Source organism: Condylura cristata, unplaced genomic scaffold (assembly GCF_000260355.1).
Source record: "Condylura cristata isolate star-nosed mole 26May11 unplaced genomic scaffold, ConCri1.0 scaffold00012, whole genome shotgun sequence".
Lineage (NCBI taxonomy): Eukaryota > Metazoa > Chordata > Mammalia > Eulipotyphla > Talpidae > Condylura > Condylura cristata.
Genome location: NW_004567113.1, coordinates 30,679,164 through 30,699,932, shown reverse-complemented (window position 1 = coordinate 30,699,932; position 20,769 = coordinate 30,679,164).

The following is a 20,769-nucleotide window of genomic DNA, read 5'->3' as shown; positions in this document are numbered from 1 at the left end:
CAAGTGTCCCATTTACAACATCATTACAAGGTATTCCTTTTTTATTGAATCAGTGGTTTCTGCCCAGATATATCTGAGCCATTGAACTGAGCTTCATGAGGCACTTTCATTGTGCTAATTCCTTCATGTGCTCTATGCAGAAAAAATAGAGATTTTCCTCTCCTTAATATTCAAATCCATTCTACTCATTCTCACCCTCTCTGTCTAATGTTACATCTTTGTCAGATTTCATCACCTAGAGATTGGAACCCTTGTACATTTTTGGGGGAGGGAGGATGAAGAAGAAAGAGTGTTTATGTTTACACTTTTTAAAAATTTTATGGCCTTCATTACCTGAAGCTCTGTGAAATTGCGGTGGAAACACAGTTGGCTTGAACCCTGGAGCCATCTGTTCAACCTGCTGAAGATATTGGTGGTTGATTGTTTACTAAACAGATTACCCCAGTGGCAGTCCAAAGGCTGAGCTGGGGCTTTTGTTAATCATTAGGCATTAACAACAGTTGGGGCCCTTACCAGCTCTGCTGTCATTGCATTCAGAAGCAAAGTTGAGTACATGCCCTCAGACACACAACTAGAGGTGGACTCTGTGGTGTGTTTACTGTGAAGATTTCCAGTAGGCTTGGATTGCCACGCCCAAGCAGTGGTGGTCATGTCATTCTGCAGGAGATGTGACATGTGTGCCTTTGTTGTTGACTTTATCTTTGCCAACACACGTGGGTGTCTAACGTTGGCTGGGAAGCTGGGCTCTAGGGTGGAGCAAAGGTTTAATTTTGTTGACAATTTAATGCTTGGAGAGATATGTGCCTTGGTAAAGTCTCTCCCATGAGACTTTTGCCCTTTCACTAATCCTTTGCATAAACACTGCCTTGAAAACTGTTTATGAAGTATCTGCAAAGGCATGTGAAACTGTTGGTAAATAGTCCTTGTGAATAACATTTACTCATAGTCAGACTTCTCAGTCTGTAATTCTTTTTGATGGGATTTACTGTCTGGTGCAAATATATGTAAAACTGCAAACATAGGTTGAAGTCTACTGCTCTAATTTTTGTGGCAAATTAGAGTTCAGGACAGAAATGGCACTTTATCCTGGGGAAGGGATATAAGAAACTATCCCTAGTTTCTGAATTTTAAATACCAATCTTTACTAGTTGTAAGGCTTCAAAATAGAAAAATAATCATGAAGTTACAGAAAGATAGATAGAGGCAAGATACCACATTTTAGTTAAGAGGGTGGGAGGGGGAGGCATGGAGATAAGTGATCCTCAAATCTAGTGGAATACCAAAGCCAGCTGACGTGCCTCTTAGGAGGAGTTGGTGTCTATCTCTTCCCACCTCTTCATTTTTGGATAGCTCGTTGGTAACTTCAAATCAACTATGGTCACACTATTTACACCAGTGAAGTTATCAAATGCTACCAATCAGAGCTTTTTCCCCCTAGAGAGCTAATTGTTAAATGTTTACCAGAACACTGCTGGATGTCGAAGACTAGTTCTTGGTTTCATTTCCAAAGAGGGAGAGAGGCTATATCATTTCAGAAATAAAGACATGTCACAGTTGAAGACATGTTCACAGAAAAGTAATAAGAGTTTGACTCCATGACATGATTGAGTCAAGAAATAGCCTTTGAATTTAAACTGAGCTCTTTTCACTGGCAAAAATACAGTGTGTCTGAAATAAAACTATTTTAGAGATTTGGGGCGAGAGAGGGGAAGTGTGCAATGTAGGCAATTTCTAGATCCTAGCCAATGTATTTTGCTTTATTTTACGGGTTTGGTTCATGCTATCTATCTATCTATCTATCTATCCATCCATCCATCCATCCATCCCTTCACTTATAGTATTTGGTAATTACATCCTGTATGCTGTGTTAGTTTTCATGTTTCTAGGAAAACAGAAAAAGTGGGTTATAAGTCCTCATTCAGTGCTTATGAACTTGGGTCAATACATAAACCAAGACTTTGGAATTAAATATGTGGCATTAAAGTACCTTTCAACACTGACAATGGAAGTGTCTAGCAAATTCTTTGGATATACAGATTGGTGGCAGGTTAGAGAGGTCTACTGAAGAGTGCTTGCTTTTAGATGGTAACTAAAACCATAGTCATAATGAGATCCTCTAAGGGGAGAGTACAGAGCACAGAAGGCCCAAGTGTACTTTGAGAAATTAAAATATTTAATGACTCAGTAGAGGAGAATGAACCTGTAAAGGAATGAGGGAGAAGTCAGAGAAGTAGAAAGAAAAATCAAGAAATATGTACTAGGGAGAAGAAGGGTTATAAATGGGTCTAGTGATCTTACTAGGAGAAAAATATTCCAAAATTGATTTTTGATGATGTTTATACCAGGTAAAATTACTAGCATTAAATTGTACCTTTGAAATGGTTGAATTTTATGATATGTAAAATACTTTTCAATAATAATGGTAAGCAAATGACAAATGAATGTGGAATAAAAAAAGAAAGGGTAAGAAACTTTTAACAAGGAAGGAATGGTTATGTGTGTTTCATGTTAATAAGTTTCATAAGAACTGATGGTCACTAACATAATGAGAACTTTGAACAAATGTGCAAAAACCATGGTCCAAATATTGGATAATACCATAAAACTTACATTTTAAAATGAGATCTTAACCACTGTGAGGAGAGGTACGTGCCTGGTCACTCATTCTCAAATGAAGAGCTTGAGCTGAAGTGTTTTTGCTATGCCCTGTGCATGATAGGTCAGGAAGAAAATGGATCCTGCAGGGCAGTTCTGCAGCTGGAAATCCTGTTTGTTTCAGGATGGGTAAGAAAAAGCCCCAGATGTGATCAAATAGTTGAGACACTCAGAGAATATTGTAAAACTATTCATTTTCTTTAAATGATATAATGCTTACAAAAGAATTATGTGTCAAATCATAATCATCTTCATAAACATATGGTCAGTTCTTCATCCAGCATATGGCACAGAGTACGTGTTCAGTAAATATTTGTTGATGAGTCAAGTTCAGGGAAAAGTGAGAATGCTCATTAATCATCATTTAGATCTGCAATGCAAATTGCTTCAGTAGCAAAGCTCAGAAGTACATATTATATATATATATATAAAAAGACCGAGTTGATGTGGGTAATTTATAATCTATGTACAATTAGAAAGAGTCCATTAGTTCTTCGTTCTTATTCGTTTTTATTTTCATTTGATTATCCTAATCAGTTTAAAATAGTCAGTCAAAAATACACATACAAATAAACCATTTGTCTTTTACCTGAGTCAACTTTTGGAATTTATTTTTACTATAAATACTACTACTTAATTTATTATCGTTTATTTGACCCATTACCCTGAATATGATTGCTTTTCCATTTTTATTTCCTGTCCTAACCAACAGATGTCTCTGGCCTCTACATTAGGCTACATTCAAGAAAACATGAAGCAAGGTTTTTTTTGTTTGTTTGTTTTTCCCCACCCTACTGAACTCCTTATTTTAGGTAGCCATAGAAAGACATTGACATATGATTTTTCAATCTAAATTCAACTATATTTAAATGACTTTTTCAAATTGGTTTTTAGAAAATGTTTAACTCAGGACATTTGATGTTTACTAAATCCTGACTCATCTTGTACTCACAATAGACACCCAATGTTATTCTCTGAAAAGAGGAAATTAAGGAGCAGAACTATACTTGATGGATATATTTTTAAAGGAGGATGTGAGAACAGAGATGACCTAGAAATGACAAGTTATGACAGAAAAGGACCAATCTGCATGGAGTGATTACAGTGTTCTGTTGTATCTGACTAATATATCTCTCCTAGTTTCCTGTATTTCCTAGCTGGAAATTCATAATGGCAAAATAATTTTTCTGAGTTGGACAATACTGGAAAAGTATTTTGGGTTATGCAGCCATCATATAAAGAAAAGATATTGTTCACCCTACTGACCAAAATTCCTCATCTTCTCTGTGAACATACTGGTTATTATTCTTTAAGCAGTTTGATGGTTGACCCATGGACCCAAATACTTCTGCTCTCATGTATCAAATTGCATACTTAGAAGGGTCCATTGTGTTTGTACTTCTCATTGGTATTATGAACATTTTTTTTAAAGATCTATTTATTTATGCATACAGAACCTGGGTACAGGCCAGAGGTACAGTGTCGGTGAGAGGATTCACCAGAGAGAGACTGGGGAGCAGAACAGGCAGATCAATGAAGTACACTGCTGAGGGGAGCAATGAGTGAGATAAGAGAAGTTTGCTGAGCCATGTGGATCACCTCTGGGGCCCAGAAACTCACATTACAGCAGCTATCACCAGCTTGCAACGCTGCGCCCTAACCCGTTGAGCCACCAGGGAGGGATGATATTATGAACTTTTAATTTGTATACAAAAGATTATACAATATGATGCTATATGAGAAAAAGAATATTTATGGGAAAACTAGATTGACTGGAAAGACTCATTAAGAAAAATTGCCCTAAAACATTGTTTGATTAAGAATGGAAAACACAACTATAAAGACTGGGTAGGAGGATATTACAAAAATACAGTGTCTGTTTAAAATTGTTTAAAAAATGAAAACTGGAAATAGTGTAGAATGCAACGTGATTCATTTGTCTAAGAAATTCCACATAAAAGACTCATCAGACCATACTCCAAAGGAAAATAAAATGATTGGGGCTATAGTCAAAAGGTTGATGAGCAAATATACACTTTTGTGTTTTGAAGTCAAATAAAATATTTGACATAATAATAATAATAATTTTCTAAGATTCATCACTTTAACCAATATTTTTTTTAAAGATTTATTTATTTATTTGTACAGAACTGGGGTACAGGCCAGAGATGCAGAGGGTGAGAGAATTCACCAGAGACAGAGCAGGGAGCAAAACAGGCAGATCGACGAAGTACACTGCTGAGGGGAGCAGCGGGCAGGTCAGGAGAGGTCTGCCGCGCCATGTGGTCGCCTCCGGGGCAGGCGGGAATCCAACTCATGCGGAAGTGGCTTTAGCTGCTTAGTGCTGTGCTTTAACCCGCTGCGCCACCAGGGAGGGCCTAACCAATATTTTTGATGAACCAATTAATCTAAGACAGAAAGACTTTCACAATTTGTTTGACTTTCCCAAGATACTCTCTGCTATAGCTTCCATCTCAAATAGCCTTCTTGCTCCCTGCCTGCTTCCCCACACTTCTCTCTCTCTGCCTCCCTCTATTGCTCTTATTATCCTTCAAGTGCTAAGATATAATTTTTTTAAGATTTATTTATTTATTCATATAGAACTGGGGTACAGGCCAGAGATGTGGAGGGTGAGAGGATTCACCAGAGACAGAGTAGGGAGCAGAATAGGCAGATCGACGAAGTACACTGCTGAGGGGAGCAGTGGGTGGGTCAGGAGAGGTCTGCCACGCCATGTGGGTCACCTCTGGGCCAGGTGGGTATCGAACTCATGTGGAAGTGACTTAAGCTTCTTAGTGCTGTGCTTTAACCCGCTGTGCCACCAGGGAGGGCCCTAAGATGATAATTCTATCGGACAGCCTTTCCTGTCACCTCTCTTTTTTATTTATATTAAAATTTTATTTTATTTCAATATATGAATACCTCTGTATTCTTAAACTGCTTATTAGACTCATTTCACATAAAACAAGGAAATAAGAAATGCTTCTAGAAGTATAATCTATCCAAAGTCTTAAAATAGGATCTGCAGAAAATTTAAATGTAGTAAAATCATAAACTGCATGTTTTCATTCTTTAAAGCATAAGAGATTTTCAAGGACACTTTGCTTTTTTAAAATCCATCATTTCCCCCCAGATTGTTCTGTCTTGTGTGCCATAACTGTGCCTAGGACATCACTTTAGAATTATACTTAAGACATAGTTTGTATTCTATTTCAGTTTATTTCATGCTCTTCAATATCATTGTGTCCTTAGGGGTCAGTCTCCATTTATTGCCCTTTTCTCTTGAGAATGGTTCTCATTTTTCTATTTTATAATTTCTTGAGTTAAGTAATTTTGTTGGATCATATCCTGAATATTGTGAATGTTATGTTCTGTATCATGTTATATTTCTCTAAAGAGTGTTTATTTGCTTTAGCAGATAATTTACAGAGCTAACTAAATTCAAAATGCAAACTCCATCTTTTGGGAAACAGCTCAAATCTTGTTTGTTTATCCTCAAGTAGCCTGCCTGCAATCCACACAGGCATTATGAAAGGGGTAGAGACTCACACCAGTTATATTCAGAGTTTGGGGGCTTTCTTTCTGATTCTTTTCTTTCTGTGGCCTCCCCTCTCTCACCGATTAGTTAATTTTTTATAGAGGTGTAGCTATTCCACTCTTTATAGCCACATCTAAAAGTCACAATAGGAAACTCAGTGCTATTTCCTTCTGCCAAATGTTAATCCACTCTCCACTTCTCTCAAATAGTTGGATTTCTTTTTTTTTTTTTTTTTTTTAAAGATTTATTTATTTATTCATATAGAACTGGGGTACAGGCCAGAGGCTCAGGGGCGGTGAGAGGCTTCACCAGAGACAGAGTGGGGAGCAGAACAGGCAGATCAACGAAGTACACTGCTGAGGGGAGCAGCGGGCGGGCCAGGAGAGGTCTGGCTCGCCATGTGGTCTCCTCCGGGGCAGGCGGCAGGCGGGAATCGAACTCATGCGGAAGTGGCTTCAGATTCTCAGTGCTGTGCTTTAACCCGCTGCGCCACCAGGGAGGGCCTGGATTTCTTTTTTAATCCAGAGATTATAGTTGTGCTCTCTTTTAAAAAATATTTATCTTTATTTATTTATGTATGTAAGGATTGGGGTGTAGGCCAGATATGTGGGGGTTGAGAGGATTCTCCAGAGGCAGAGCAGAATAGGAGGATCTACTGAAATACACTACTGAGGGGAGCAGCAGGCAAAACAGGAGAGGTCTGCTGTGCCATATGGGTCACCTCCCAGGTCGGGGATTGATATCATGCCAAAGTGGCTGGTGATAGATTGATAGGACTGAGACTTTAACACTTGTACCATCAGGGAGTGCATAATTAGTTATTTCTTTCAGAGAAGTTGTCTGCTATGAGCTTATATATTCCATCAAAAGCAGAAGCCCCCCCCCCTTTCTTTTTTAATGACACATTGTATGCACTTAGGAAACAGGTATTGGACTGAATCAAATAGAAGGGTGTCGATGAGCAATTATATTAAAGAAAAGAACAAAATTTGTTCAAATTAGCTCACACTCATCTTCTTATTTATAATATCTAGGTTTTACAAAACATAAAGATTTTAATCAAAGGGACTTAAATAATAGAAATAGCATGCTTCTGGGATAGCTAGAGCTAACATGGCAAGAAACCATGTTTAAGGTAAACTCAGCACATGGTCTCCAAGGAATCAAGTAACATCTGGGAAAGTTTCAACTTGTCAAGAAGTCCACCAAGAGAGTGAATTTTCCTACGCTGGCATTATTAAGGTTCTGCATGGCAAATCCTCATGAAATATCTTTGGAAAAATCAGTTAAAATCAGTTTAGAGAACAGCAGAGTCATAATTGGCTATGAGAAGATAAGCATAGCAGCAGAGTAAATAGCAATTACCAGCCAGGGAGGTGTCTGCAGAGGTGTGAGGGGCTGGGCTGGGCCTGTTCTCATTTGCTGTCTTTATTAATGACCTGGAAGTGGTGTAAACAGCTTGCTAATGAAGTGGCAGTCAGACCTGCAGTCAGACCCCAGAGCCACTTCAGCTGGAAAGAGGAGCACACCAACCTAGTCAGTTTAACAAGGTTAGGGTCTGGCAAAAATCAAAGATGTGAGATTCAGCAGGAAAGGAAGACTATAACTGTCAGGAGAAGGGTGATCAGAAGGGAGTTTCTGATGAGAAAGCATGAAAAGAAACAAATGCCAGCAAAGAATCTGAAGATGTAAGGCTGAGGAAGGCAACTGACAGAGACACTGTGGGTAATATTCCACAGCCAAGACTTCCCACCTGCCGACATTTTGGCCTCTACCTGCCTTTGAGGTGGGAAAGGTTCAGGGGTACCCAAGCCTGAAAGAGGAGGGGAGTCTCTGCTCCCTTTATTCCTTCTTGATTCTCAGTATTCCTCAGAGCTGGTGGGTTCCCAGGCCTGGTTCGGCACATCCCCTGCGCGGTCCTTGTCCACAAGGAGAGATGGCACAGGCAAAAAGCTGGGCTGCAGGACGTAGAACCCTGACTATCTCATGCAAGGAATTGCCTCTCGCCTTAGTCATTTATGCATTTAATTCACTTTCCAGCTTTTAGGGCATCAACATTTATCTTTATCACTCTTTCATGTGTTATTTGTCTTCCCTACAAAAGTATTTGGCCTCATCTCTTGTGTCACCTGTGACATGTCTATGTGGAGGGCAGCCCTGGCTTTGAGTAACTGGGGGAAAATTTGCTGAATGAACGAGTTAAGAAATGAATCCTGTCCTACACACTTCACAAAGGAGGAAGCAGAGTTACTGCAGACTTGTCTGCAGCTGGGCAAAGGGAGCTTGGACTTCGACAAGAGCCCGTTCCTTTGACTCCCAGCACCATTCTGTTCTGCCTCTCCTTCAGCTCTGTAACCCAAAGTCACCTTCTCAGAAGCTGGCCCTGGGCCCCTGTGGAAGACTCCACCCCTTCCACCCAGCCCCCATTTCATATTCTTTTCTCAGCTCTATTTCCTCCCTGAGCAGTATTGTGACTAGATCCACCTATACTTTATCTTGTTCTTGGTGTTTCCCTCCCTGTAGAATGGAGGCTGTCTGAGGGCAGGCATCATCGCCTGTCTTGTTTACTGCTGTATCCCGAGCAACAACAACACCGAGGACCATCACTTGGCCCTCTGAGGTATTTCCAGGAAGCAGCGCCACCACGCCTGCTGTATCTGATTCTCATTAAGGGGCATGTTGAAACACATGGGAAAATGAGAATCCAGTTCACGTCCCCTTCTCCCCTTTTCCTGTGAAGCCCTATTGGCCTCTGATGGGACTTAAATAATAGAAACAGCACGCTTCCGTGATAGCTACAGCTAACATGGCAAGAAACCATTAAGGTAAACTCAGCAAATGGTCTCCAAGGAATCAAGAAACATCTGGGAGAGTTTCAACTTGTCCAACCATGGACAAGAAGTCCACCAAGAGAGTGAGTTTTCCTACACTGGCATTATTAAGGTTCTGCATGGCAAATCCATTATTTGCTGTATGCCAGACACTTGACGTGGATGATTCCATTTAAAATCTCTACCGATCCTGGAGAGTAACTACTGTTCATGTACCCATTTTATTTATTTATTTTAAAGATTTATTTATTCATACAGAACTGGGGTACAGGCCAGAGATGCAGAGAGTGAGAGGATTCACCATAGACAGAGTGGGGAGCACAGGCAGATCCACGAAGTACACTGCTGAGGGGAGCAGCGGACGGGTCAGGAGAGGTCTGCTGCGCCATGTGGTCACCTCCTGGGCAGGCGGGGATCGAACTCATGCGGAAGTGGCTTTAGCGTCTCAGTGCTGTGCTTTAACCCGCTGCGCCACCAGGGAGGGCCATGTACCCATTTTAAAGGAAAGATCGGTGACCTGGCCCAATGGGGAAGCGATGGAGGCGGGCTAAGAAGCCAGTGCCATCATCACTGGGCACCTATTGTAACAGGTCCAGGTTTCATGGACTCCGCCCCCACTCAGATACTGGAACTACTAATCCCATCAATACCAAGGAGAAGCACGCTGGGACATGAGGGCGGAGCTGAGCAGCAGGTTGGGATAAAACCGGACATGGGGGCTCTGAGGGTCTCTTGGCCTGGTGGTTCGCGGCGGGTCGTTGGCTCTCCATCTTTTTTCAGCGTGCTGGTGGAGTCCAAGTTGGCAGAACTGATAGGACATTCTAGTTGACTTGTATTTCTCTCCCTCTTCCCCTAGGTTGTTCCTTTACCTTTCTCCTTGTAAACAAATCCATTATTGAATCTTTTTGTGTGTGTCCTTAGTACAATTGAATCTTAAGCGCGTGGGTGAGGACCCATGGACGGCCAACCCGATTCACATCGGGGTGCCCCATAACGCTACTACCTCCACACAGAATCCCAGAGCCAGCAGGTGATGGGGTGCCCGCAGCCCCTTAGAGCCCGTGGAGGAGTACACGAGCACAGAAGGCGCCTATACCCGCTCCTGCACCCCCCAGGCACTGTCGTCTCCTGGGGCCCAGCTGTGCTCAGAGGGGTGTCCAAAGAGGCTGTAAGTCAGTGTGGGTGGCAGCACCCTGGGCAGGAGCCCACGCCCGGCCGTAGAGCCACTGATCTGAATTCGGCTGGCATTTCCCCCGTCACACGGCAGGATCAGCTTCTAAACACGAAGGAGGAGGCAGCCTGTCCTCAACAAGAACAAGCACAAGGCAGTTCCTCAAGTTCATACTCTCATGATGGCAAAACACTTCCCTGCTGACCTCCACAATGTTTTGAAAATGCTCCTGTTGCAGAGCCGGGAGTTCCCAGCGGGCACCCTTTCTCTGTCATTACAGACTGTCTTCTGCCTTTGGATCAGAGTGTACATCACGCCCGTGTCAGACCCAGACCAAGGGTGAAGGGGAACGGGAAGTTTTTTTTTTTTTTTCATACTCCCCCCAGCCAGTTCCCCATGGCTCTTGATGTCTACTTTGTTGGCACTCTGCAAGAGGCCTTCCACATTTTTCTTGGATTTTTAGATCTAGCGTCCTATTGTAGACCCTCCCAGAGACAGATGAAGAGCAAGAGGGAAGTTGCATTTAGCGAGCACCTCCAAGATACCAGACTCCTGCTAAAGATGCTACGGAAATGACGTCATCTAATCATGTAACCCCCTGTGTGGACTCCGGAACTTTCCCAAAGGCCAAAGGTGCTGAAGACACAGCTTAATTTTATAGAACTACCTACTTGCCACTCACTTGAATGTCATCCTGAGGAAACTGCCCGCTGCACCCACGATAGCTGTGGACCCTCATCCTGCTCATTCCTCCTCCACTGCAAATCTTCATGACCCATGAGTCAGGGGTTATTAGCAGTTTTACATTTTCCCCTAGGGAAGGAGTGTTGTGCCTGGTGCTGGGAATATTCCCATAAGCACAGCATACACAATTCCTGTCCTCAGCCTATATTTTACAGGGAGGAAACACCAAGACAAGATAAAAATATCAAGTCATGGTCATTTTTCACTGGCTAGGGGATGTAGAATAAAACTAGGAGGACCATGTAAAATGCTGACTGGGGCGAGGAGCTGGGGAGGGGACATTCCACAGGGAGCCCAGGACAAGCCTCCTGAGATGGTGATTGCTGATAAAAGTTCTGAAAAGGGGAAGAATGAGGATGTTCTGGGAGTGGAAAGAATGGGGTCTGGCCCAGGCTTCTCTGCCTGTGATGTCAGACATGTCTCTGTGTTTTCTATAAAGTGAGCACATGAAGGAGGATGCAGTTCATCCACCACCATCTGCAAATATTTATCTCTTAATTACTGTTAGTTGGGACCAGTGGTAGACACAGATGATGTGGAGGTGAACGTGACAGCGGAGGTTTTTGTCCTCACAGGATCTCATATTCATGTGGGCCAGACTGCTAATGAATAAGTGAATAAGTAAACAAGGTAATTTTCGATAGCCCTGAGAGGTGGATTATGAATTAACTGCATAAAATGATGATGACTGAAAAGCAATTCTTCTAATAGGTAAACAGGGGTCCTAATATCCTGTCTTCCCCATCCTACTAACCATCTGCCTTTGTCTCCTCCAGGCAGGTTCTGTCCTGTCAGACCATGTGGTCCCCACAGTACACACACACAACACTCAATAGCAAACAAGTTTCAATCACTCAAGCAGGAGATGAAGCCCAGGCTTACAGCATCTTTCCAAAGGTATTGTAATAGAGACTGAGCATGGGGGAACCCGCCAGTGGACAGTCAGCAGGTGCATGGCGTGCTCTGGAACTCTGTGAACACTCTCCTCCCAGGAAAGCAAGCTGTAGCTTGCAGGAAATGTTAAGCTTACACTTTCCACCTCTCTTACCTTTGCAAACAAGTTATTAGCAGTTTTACATTTTCCCTTAGGGAAAGCAGTGTTTATTCACCTTGGTGCCTTTCTGGCAACAAGCCATCTACTACTGCTCACAGCTCCATAGCTAAAAGAAGGGAAGGAAGGAAAATAGGGAGGGAGGAAGAAGGAGAGACAATGGGGGAAGGGAGAAAGTGAAGAAAGGAAAGAAGGAAGACTGGAAAGGAGAAAGGCAAGGAAGAAAAACAAGGGAAGAAGGAAAGAGGAGAGGAAGAAATTAAAATGTTACCATAAAGGTTTATTACAAAACAGACTGAAAGTCACCTTAATAACCAATGATGATGAGTGGTTGGGAATCACATGTTCCCCAAAGCATCTAATACATTTTCTGGGACTTTTGCTTCCTATATAGACTTGGGGAAAAAGTGCTTGGGTGCACATTAGGGAAGGTGCTAAGCATAATACTGCTTTATGGTGGAGAAGTCTTCACCATAATGACCTGCACTTTCTTTCAGTTCCTCAAGGCTTAATGGGAATAGAAGTTCAAGGTATTCAAGGTCTTTCCTATCAGAGGTAGAGAAACTGTTCTTTGACCTAGAAAGTAATGGCAGGTCACACAGGTGTATGTGAGTCTCAAAACAAAGGTCCCTCATTTAACTTGACAAATCAAATTTCTTAAATAATAGCTTGCTGTAGAACATAGCAAGATATAGAGATGACTAACAAAAAAAATCACTCATCAAATTGAGATTGAATATTAAAGCCCCAGGCCCCTCCTATCTCCTCTTCACACCAAGGCAAGCTGAGGAGAGAACAAAGATAAATCCCCAGTGCCCCAACAGTGTACATATGCTTAAATAGCCCTAAGAAGGACAACATACATACATACATGCCTAGGAAGCAAGGACCATCTCAACACAAAATAGAAAGGCAAAATAAGAACAGAAGTTCTGGGATAGATATGAAAGAGACAAATATAATAACATTGAATACAATCACTAAATCATGGAACCAACACAAGCGTTCTTCAACAGATAAACAGAAACCATATTGCATATACTCAATGGAGTATTACACAGCCTTGAAGAAAGAAGAAACGATGGCATTTGGGACAAGATGGATGGCCATCAAGGTGATTGTGCTGAGTGAAGTCAGTCAAAAAGGGAGACTAGATTTTGGGTGGTTTCACTCTTACAAGCAAATAATACAAGGAATAGGATTTGGCAAAAAGAAGAAAATTGTTACCAGGGGAATAAGAGAAGGAGTAGCGGGGATGGAAGGGGAGGAGTATGGGGTTGGGTAAAGGAAAAAAACAATTTGCAAAGATAAAAAGAAGTGAATGATCCCATATTTCATGTTTCTTGCAGCTTCTGTTCTTACTCAATCTTTAGGCTGCTGCCATTCTCCTGACTGTGGGCACCGACCCCCTGTCATAACTTTACAACTACCAAAGCTATATTGGAGGAGTGTAAGGAGGGATTTCATTTGATTGACAGTCTGGAAGGCGGCGTGGGGACTTGGTGCCCAGTTGTCCATATAAATGAGTAGGATAGTTTAATTAATTCTAGATACTGGTCTCAAAAAAATCCAGTTATTTCCATACTATAAGACATCTCCTCCTATGTCAGCTTTATCACTGAAAGCAAATGGTGATTTCATTTTCTGGCTACCTTATTCTTTTGTTTGGTTTCTCCATTAGTGCAGAACTTGCTCATGGAAAAGGAATGCTGCTATTTGGATGCTCTCAAATGCCGAAGGAGTCTTACTTTAGATAGCTACCTCCCTACACACACAGCTAATATGGCTTCACATCTGACATTAGCCAAGACTTGACTAATGTTTATGATAAATAAGTGCAAGAAAATCTCTCTCCTTTGGAGGAGAGTGCTAAGTGATGTAATTTCCTGAGCCAGGAAAAAAAAGTTGGAGTGGGGAAATCAAAGGTGTGCTTAACAGGTCGAGTGGGTGTTTTCTGTTGCCTGTTTATAGTGAGTGATGAACATTACTCAACACTTAATGGCAGACATTAAATTGTAATTATGCATTAATGATAATGTACATGTATAAATATGTATTTGCTTTATATGTGTATATACAGCTTACAGTCATTGTTAGCTCAAGTTTTATAACACCCAAAGAATCTTGGCTTAGCCCAAGAGGTCATGACTGATGTTTTAAATTTCTAACACTCACTTAATGTCAATTCACTTCAATATAAAAAACACAAGGAAGTCTTTATGTCTATGAGATGGTTAGGAGGACTACAAACATGGAGATTTTGTCCGAAACCCAAACGGGAATACTTTTCAAAATTGGAGGTGCTTTCCTTTCCAATGTCTGCTGGAGGACAGGCTGAAGGGTACTCTGGGACCCCAAACCTGCTCCCTCTAAATGGATTTTCCATCCACCATGTCAAGACAGAATGTACTCTTCTGCACAACACTTTCAATAGAAAATAACTTGAACATAATTAGTGTACAGTAGAGAAGGCAAGAGAAGAATATAGTTTAAAATTTTCCCTACAAAACACCCAAGGTTATCCATCCCTTTGTGTGAAAATGCCTCGTCAAACAGGGTTGGCTCAAAGCAGGGCCTTTGAAGTCCCAAAGCCTTCCACGAGTCTGAGGCATCCATAGGAAAGGGGCAGGAGGGCCAGGCCAGTCTAGAAGGAAAAGAGCAAAATCAAAATCAAGATAAAGGCTGCCGTTGTGAGACTCCCCATGGGTGTCTCACCCAAGTCTCTTCCAAATGTCTCCTTTCATGTCCCCCCAAGACCCTGGTGCAAGTGCAAGGCCGAGAAGAAGCAGAGCTTCTCACATGTCTCTGCTCCACGTGCCTCCTCCAGGTCATCTGCTTGCCACTTGCTTCGCCCCCTCTTTCTTCTTCTAACCCCTCCCTGCTCAGCTCCACTCTTCTTTGGGTGGGGCAGGGAGCCTGGAGCCTCCTCTTTCCCAGAGGATCATGCTGTTACAAAAACCTCTGAGCCAGTCCCCAGGGACCCCAGTGATGGCTGCCTCTGGCTGTAATGTCCTATTGGGGGGCATCCTGCTCTTCCTGGCACTGCTCCACCCCTGCCTGGCCCTGACCAAGGTGCAGAGGCTTGGCTGTTGCAGTTTCCAGAGACTTCCTCAACGAGCCCAAGGCAGTGCTCCCAGTCTCCTGGTGAAGGTAAAAGGTGAAGCTTTCTGAACTCCATCCCTTACTTTCTGTAGGAGTGGGGCACTGCTGGAAACTAGAGGTGGAATAGAGCCATCTCATGGACTTTAAAAAGTGGGAGCACTGGCCCTCCTTGGTGGTGCAGCAGATTAAAGCACAGCACTGCAAAGCTAGTCACAGCTGCTTCAGCAAGGGTTCGATCCCCGCCAGGGAGGTGACCCACGTGACTCGGCAGACCTCTCCTGTCTCACCCGCTGCTCCCCTCAGCAGTGTACTTCGTCGATCTACCTGTTCTGCTCCCCACTCTGTCTCTGGTGAAGCCTCTGACCACTTCTTCACCTTTGGCCTGTACCCCAGTTCTGTATGCATGAATAAATAAATCTTTTAAAAAAAACTGGGAGAGCAGGTGGGCAAACACTGAAACACCTGTCTGCTCAGCCCGTGCTCAGCTCACGGCTGACTAGTGACATTTTTTGTCCTTTTCCTCTTTCTGCATAAATAAGCCCATTTTGTTGGTCTTTGTGTGTCTGCTTTTCCTGTATTCTGAAGTGCGTGAATGAGGATGCACAAACTGGGTCATTCCCTTCCCCCAGGATTGCCCTGTAACATTTCTACAATCCTTAACCTTCAGTCTTTGGCTAAATCACACAAGGTAAATTTCTCTTAGAAATGCCTGCTTTCACACCTTCATGTTACACTGAACAGCTACACTTACAATTCTTAAGCCCTTTGTAGTCACAGAAATGACTTCATTTGTGTTACCTATATATATATATATATATATATATATATATATATATATATAACTGGTTGAAGAGCACATGAAAGAGTCCTTTATTTAACTTAAAGAATAAGTACAGTGACTTGGGTTGTCATGTGACTTATACTTTACTAGCCTGCAGTTGGTGTGTCCTTCAGGTTTTACCATTAACTTTTCCCTGTTCTCTTCCTATGCAGTCTTCAATGCTGCCTACTCCACAGTCCAGTGTCCACCTCTTGAGGTAGCTGGCCACACCCGCTGCCATGCCGAGGTCCTTTGGTCACTCTGTGGTCAAGCAACTTAAAAAAAAACACAGTAATTTCCTTCAAGCTACTGGAGGTGAGGATGGTGGTAGACAAGCTGTGACACTGCTTGCACAATCCTTCCAATAGAAAATTACTTGAACATAATTCAACTTTATTCAGCACCTCTTGTTAGACACCCTGATGTACGGTAGACTCCGTGCTAGGGCCTGGTTTTGTCGGCCTAACTGTAGGGTGAGTGAACTGGTCAGGCCTTTTACACCACGAGGAGCCTCTGTGGCAATTGCCTGCGGCCTTGGCATTAAACAGAAGGGCTTGGGAGTGTGCACGCACTGGGGGTGGGGGTGGGGCACGTGTACCTGACTATGGACACCTGGAGCATGGGTGTGGCTACCCGGAAGTGCGCTCACCTGAACCTAGAGGCTGGGGTATAAGGACAGCTGTGGGAGGATGAGCAACTGCAGGAGACTACAGAGGAGGCGAGGCCATGAGAGCGCCCAGGGGAAGCGAGCAAGGATTTGGGGGGGGGGGGTTGCTGGGAGGCGCAGTTGTCCACTTACCCCTGAGTGCCACCCCCCTCCTCTTGGCCCCTGCCTGGGTACAAATCTACTGCAGGTTCTGGAACTCTCCTTATTTTTCAGCCTGAATTGATAATGAGCATGCCCTGTGCTCCTCGCTCTGAGTTCCAGTTTCCTAGCCCTGAGGGTGAGAGAGAGGAGATAAGGATGAGGAATACCTGGGAGTCTTCCTGTGGCTTCCTGTCACTGTGTTCCTAGCAGACCTTGAGAATCAATCACACGTTTTTTCCCATTGAGCTTCCACTCCTCTGCATCATAGTGCATTTCAATCTAGTGCTCTAATCAGCGCCTGTCAATGACTTGGATCCAATATGTGAGATGAAATGTACTTTCCATGTCAAAGTCAAACCTGAGAGCAAAGATAGGAATGGGAAGGAGCAAAATAATAGATTATCCTAAGAGGACTCCTTTTGGCAAAATTGAGTTAAAGTGAACTTCCTGATTAACTGAACCTGAAGTAGAAACATTATGAGGCCCAGTAGTCACCACGATGTTTTCATCATAGCAGTCGCCTAGTTAAGTGATTCATGAAGGACCTCATGTAATTCTCATAACAGTCTTGTGAAGACTGTTCTGTCATTACCCCGTTTGAAGAAGCAGAAACTGAGGCCTGGCCAGGTCACATTACTTACCCCAAGTCTCAGATGTAGTGTGAAATATGTGCATCCATAGTCAAGTAAACACCTGTGCAACATGTTCCCAAGGTGGAGTGTAACCCGGTAGGCCTGCTAAGCTTTTCCATATATATGTTTTTAGATTTATTTATTTCTACATACAGTACTGGGGTACAGGCCAGAGGTGCAGGAGTGGTGAGAGGCTTCACCAGAGACAGAGTGGGGAGCAGAACAGGCAGATTGAGGAAATAACACTGCTGAGGGGAGCAGCGGGCAGGTCAGGAGAGGTCTGCTGCGCCATGTGGGTCACCTGTGGGGCCGGGAATAGAACACACACTGAAGTGCCTGAGGCCAGTCTGCAGTGCTGTGTCTTAACCCATTGGGCTACCAGAGAGGGCCGTCCATATTTTTTTATATAAAGACAATATGACAGGTGTTATATGGGTTATCACTGCACCTTTAGGGCGAGTGTCACGCACAGCATGGGAAACACCACGTAGAGAGAGTTCTCCAAGGCCCTGGTGGTCTTGCTCTTCTTGCACCTTCTGAGATATTGGGGCTGTGGTTACTCATAGGCCAGGGAATCAGGAATACTGTCTATGGGGATCATGAGTTGTTTTCTGGAAAAGTTCTGAATAGATTAGTCAAACTTAGGGATATCTTCGCCATTTTTCTTGTATAAGAAATGTTTTGGGCCCTCTCTGGTGGCGCAGCGGGTTAAAGCACAGCACTAGGAAGCTAAAGCTGCTTCTGCATGAGTTCGATTGCCGCCTGCCCCGGAGGTGACCACATGGCGTGGCAGACCTCTCCTGACCCGCCCGCTGCTCCCCTCAGCAGTGTACTTCGTCGATCTGCCTGTTCTGTTCCCCACTCTGTCTCTGGTGAATCCTCTTACCCTCCGCATCTCTGGCCTGTACCCCAGTTCTGTATGAGGAAATAAATAAATCTTAAAAAAAAAAAATGTTTTGTATTTTCAAACCTGTACTCTGATGACAAATGTTACCAAGCAGATATTTTTGAAAAAAATAAACACACTTCATCTGTCCCCTCAAGGTAAAGGTGACATTTTAACAAACAAGTCTTTTCTTGTTAAAGTAACTTCTATATAAAGAGAACATTTTGGAAATGGATTTAATTTTTCCTGTGGTACGAACTATAAATGTGCCACATGTCAGCACTCTTCACAAAGTTGGAAATAAAATATTTTGACCTGTTTTAAAACCTCCCAAAGAGTTTCCATGGCTTTGGAACTCACTTGTTTGAAATACTGACCATGGAAGAACATCACAAGCTTACTTTGTTATCATAAATGGTGGGAACTGAATATCGCAAATCTTAGTCAAATTTCAACAAAATTTGTAAAATTTGCTAACAGCTAGGAAAACAAACTATCCTGATCCATTAATTCCAGCAGGGGCACCTTCCTTCTTTTGTCTCAGTGGCCTTTGGAGCAGAACCTTTTCCCTTCTGACAGTGTGAGAAAGCGAGTGTTAAAGTCTTCTGCCTTAGCTTAGAACCCAGAAGAACTGATCATAAAATTGTTCTTTCCACAATGAGTTAAACAATGACTAACTGAACCACTGCTATTGCCAAAACATATTCTTGATGAAAGCAAAAGTTTGTGCACTGTTTAAAAGTGGAATGAAGATCAGTTTGCTGTTTATTTCATCTTTTACCTCATGTTTCAAATTACCTTTTAGTGCTGCTTTATTATCAGAATACCCTGGGAGAGCAGGCCACATATGTAATTGATAAACAGATTGGCACAGAGTAGGTCATGCTTCATATTTCCTTCACCAAAGATTTATCCCCAAAGAAGAATTTGTGGGGCTGGCTGCAACATTCCATGCACCCAGGAGAGTGCCGGCAGTAGAAAGGACGCACAGACGCTAAGGAGCATCAGTCAACCCACAGGCCTTGAATATTTACCTCCATTAAGGCTAATTCCACTTAATAAACTGAATCTAATTGTGTTTAGCCTCCAAATTAGAAGCCAAAGCCTTATCCCTAAAGGCAGGCCCCGGGCAAACACAGAGTGGCTGTCCAGTCTGCAGGTCGGGGTGGGGGTGGGGGTGCGGGGGCTGGCCCTCAGAGAAAAACGAGTGAGGGGAGATCTTCTCCCTGAGAAATTGTCACAAAGGTCCTTGTGGTAGTTGGGGGGACCCTAATCCTAGGCCTCCCACCACACTCCCCCACACTACTTCAGGTTGTCCTCCCTTTTATTAGCAGAGTTAATCCAGGTGTCAGTGGGAGAATCATGAACAATGAATCCAATCCCCTCACAGCTAGATAAATGAGGGGAAAGATTATGTGGAAGTCTGAGGATGGCATGGAGCTGTTTGGACACGAACATAGACACGATCTGAAACACCTTGTTTCTCCCTCCTCTTAGCCTTCTTTGTGGGGTTTAGACACCTCACCCTCCCAGGAGTCAACCCCCTCCGCCTGTCAGACCTGACAGTGGGTGCTCGTCTCTACAGGCAACTGGCAAACTGTCTTTCTACCCAGAAGGCTTTCATTAACCCTCCCTGCCACGTCAAGCTAGGTGGTCTTGAATGTCTAAACACAGGGGAGTGTTAAGCACTCAGGCATCTGCTAGGGAATTTAAATCTCTCATCTGAAGACACCCCCCCCCCCCTTATGTGCTTCAATTTTCCTCCACTCCAGGGCTTTCCCTCAGGTCTCAGGTGCCCTTTCCCAAAGCCCTGCCTCTCCTGACCCTGACTTCTTCACCAATCTCACTTTTCCTTCCCCACTCCTTTTTTCTTTTTTCTGCTTTCAGAAGAAACTTAGGCTAAAATAAAATTGTTGTTGATGATAGGGGCAGGTGATTTAAAAGCATGAGATGCTTTTACTTTTTGTTCTTTAAAAACAAGTTGAGTTCCTAGAGAATAAGCAAACCAAATCTGAAGTGGTAAAAGCAGACAGGGTGATAGCTCTGGGGCGGGAGAAGTATTATCTGCTATGTGCGAGACCCTCTAGAAGAATGAAAATCCTCTAAGAGCTTCTGTGTCACCAACTCACAGGTGTGGGTGTCCATACAGTAAAATTTCACGGAGCCGTACACTTAAGATCTACATACTTCACATATGAAAGTTATGTGTCAAGGTGAGGGAAAAGCACCAGGGTCTGTGGAGATGAATCATGGTGCTATGTTGGCGGGAGAACCCAGGCACTCCACCTAAGGGGGGTTGATGATGTGAGCAAAAAAATACACATTTATAAAAGAAGAAGAAAAAAGTGAAGTAGGATGATCTGACTTATGGTGAGGATTAAATACCACCCACCCCTACCCCCCAAAAAAGAAAAGTATATGCCAAATTTTAAAAGGAAAGCCAAAACAGAAAACTGCATTATTTGGGCTTTGAAGCTGGTAAGATGCTCAGTGAGGGGCCTGTAGCTCACAAGGAGCTGGGCGGGTGTGTG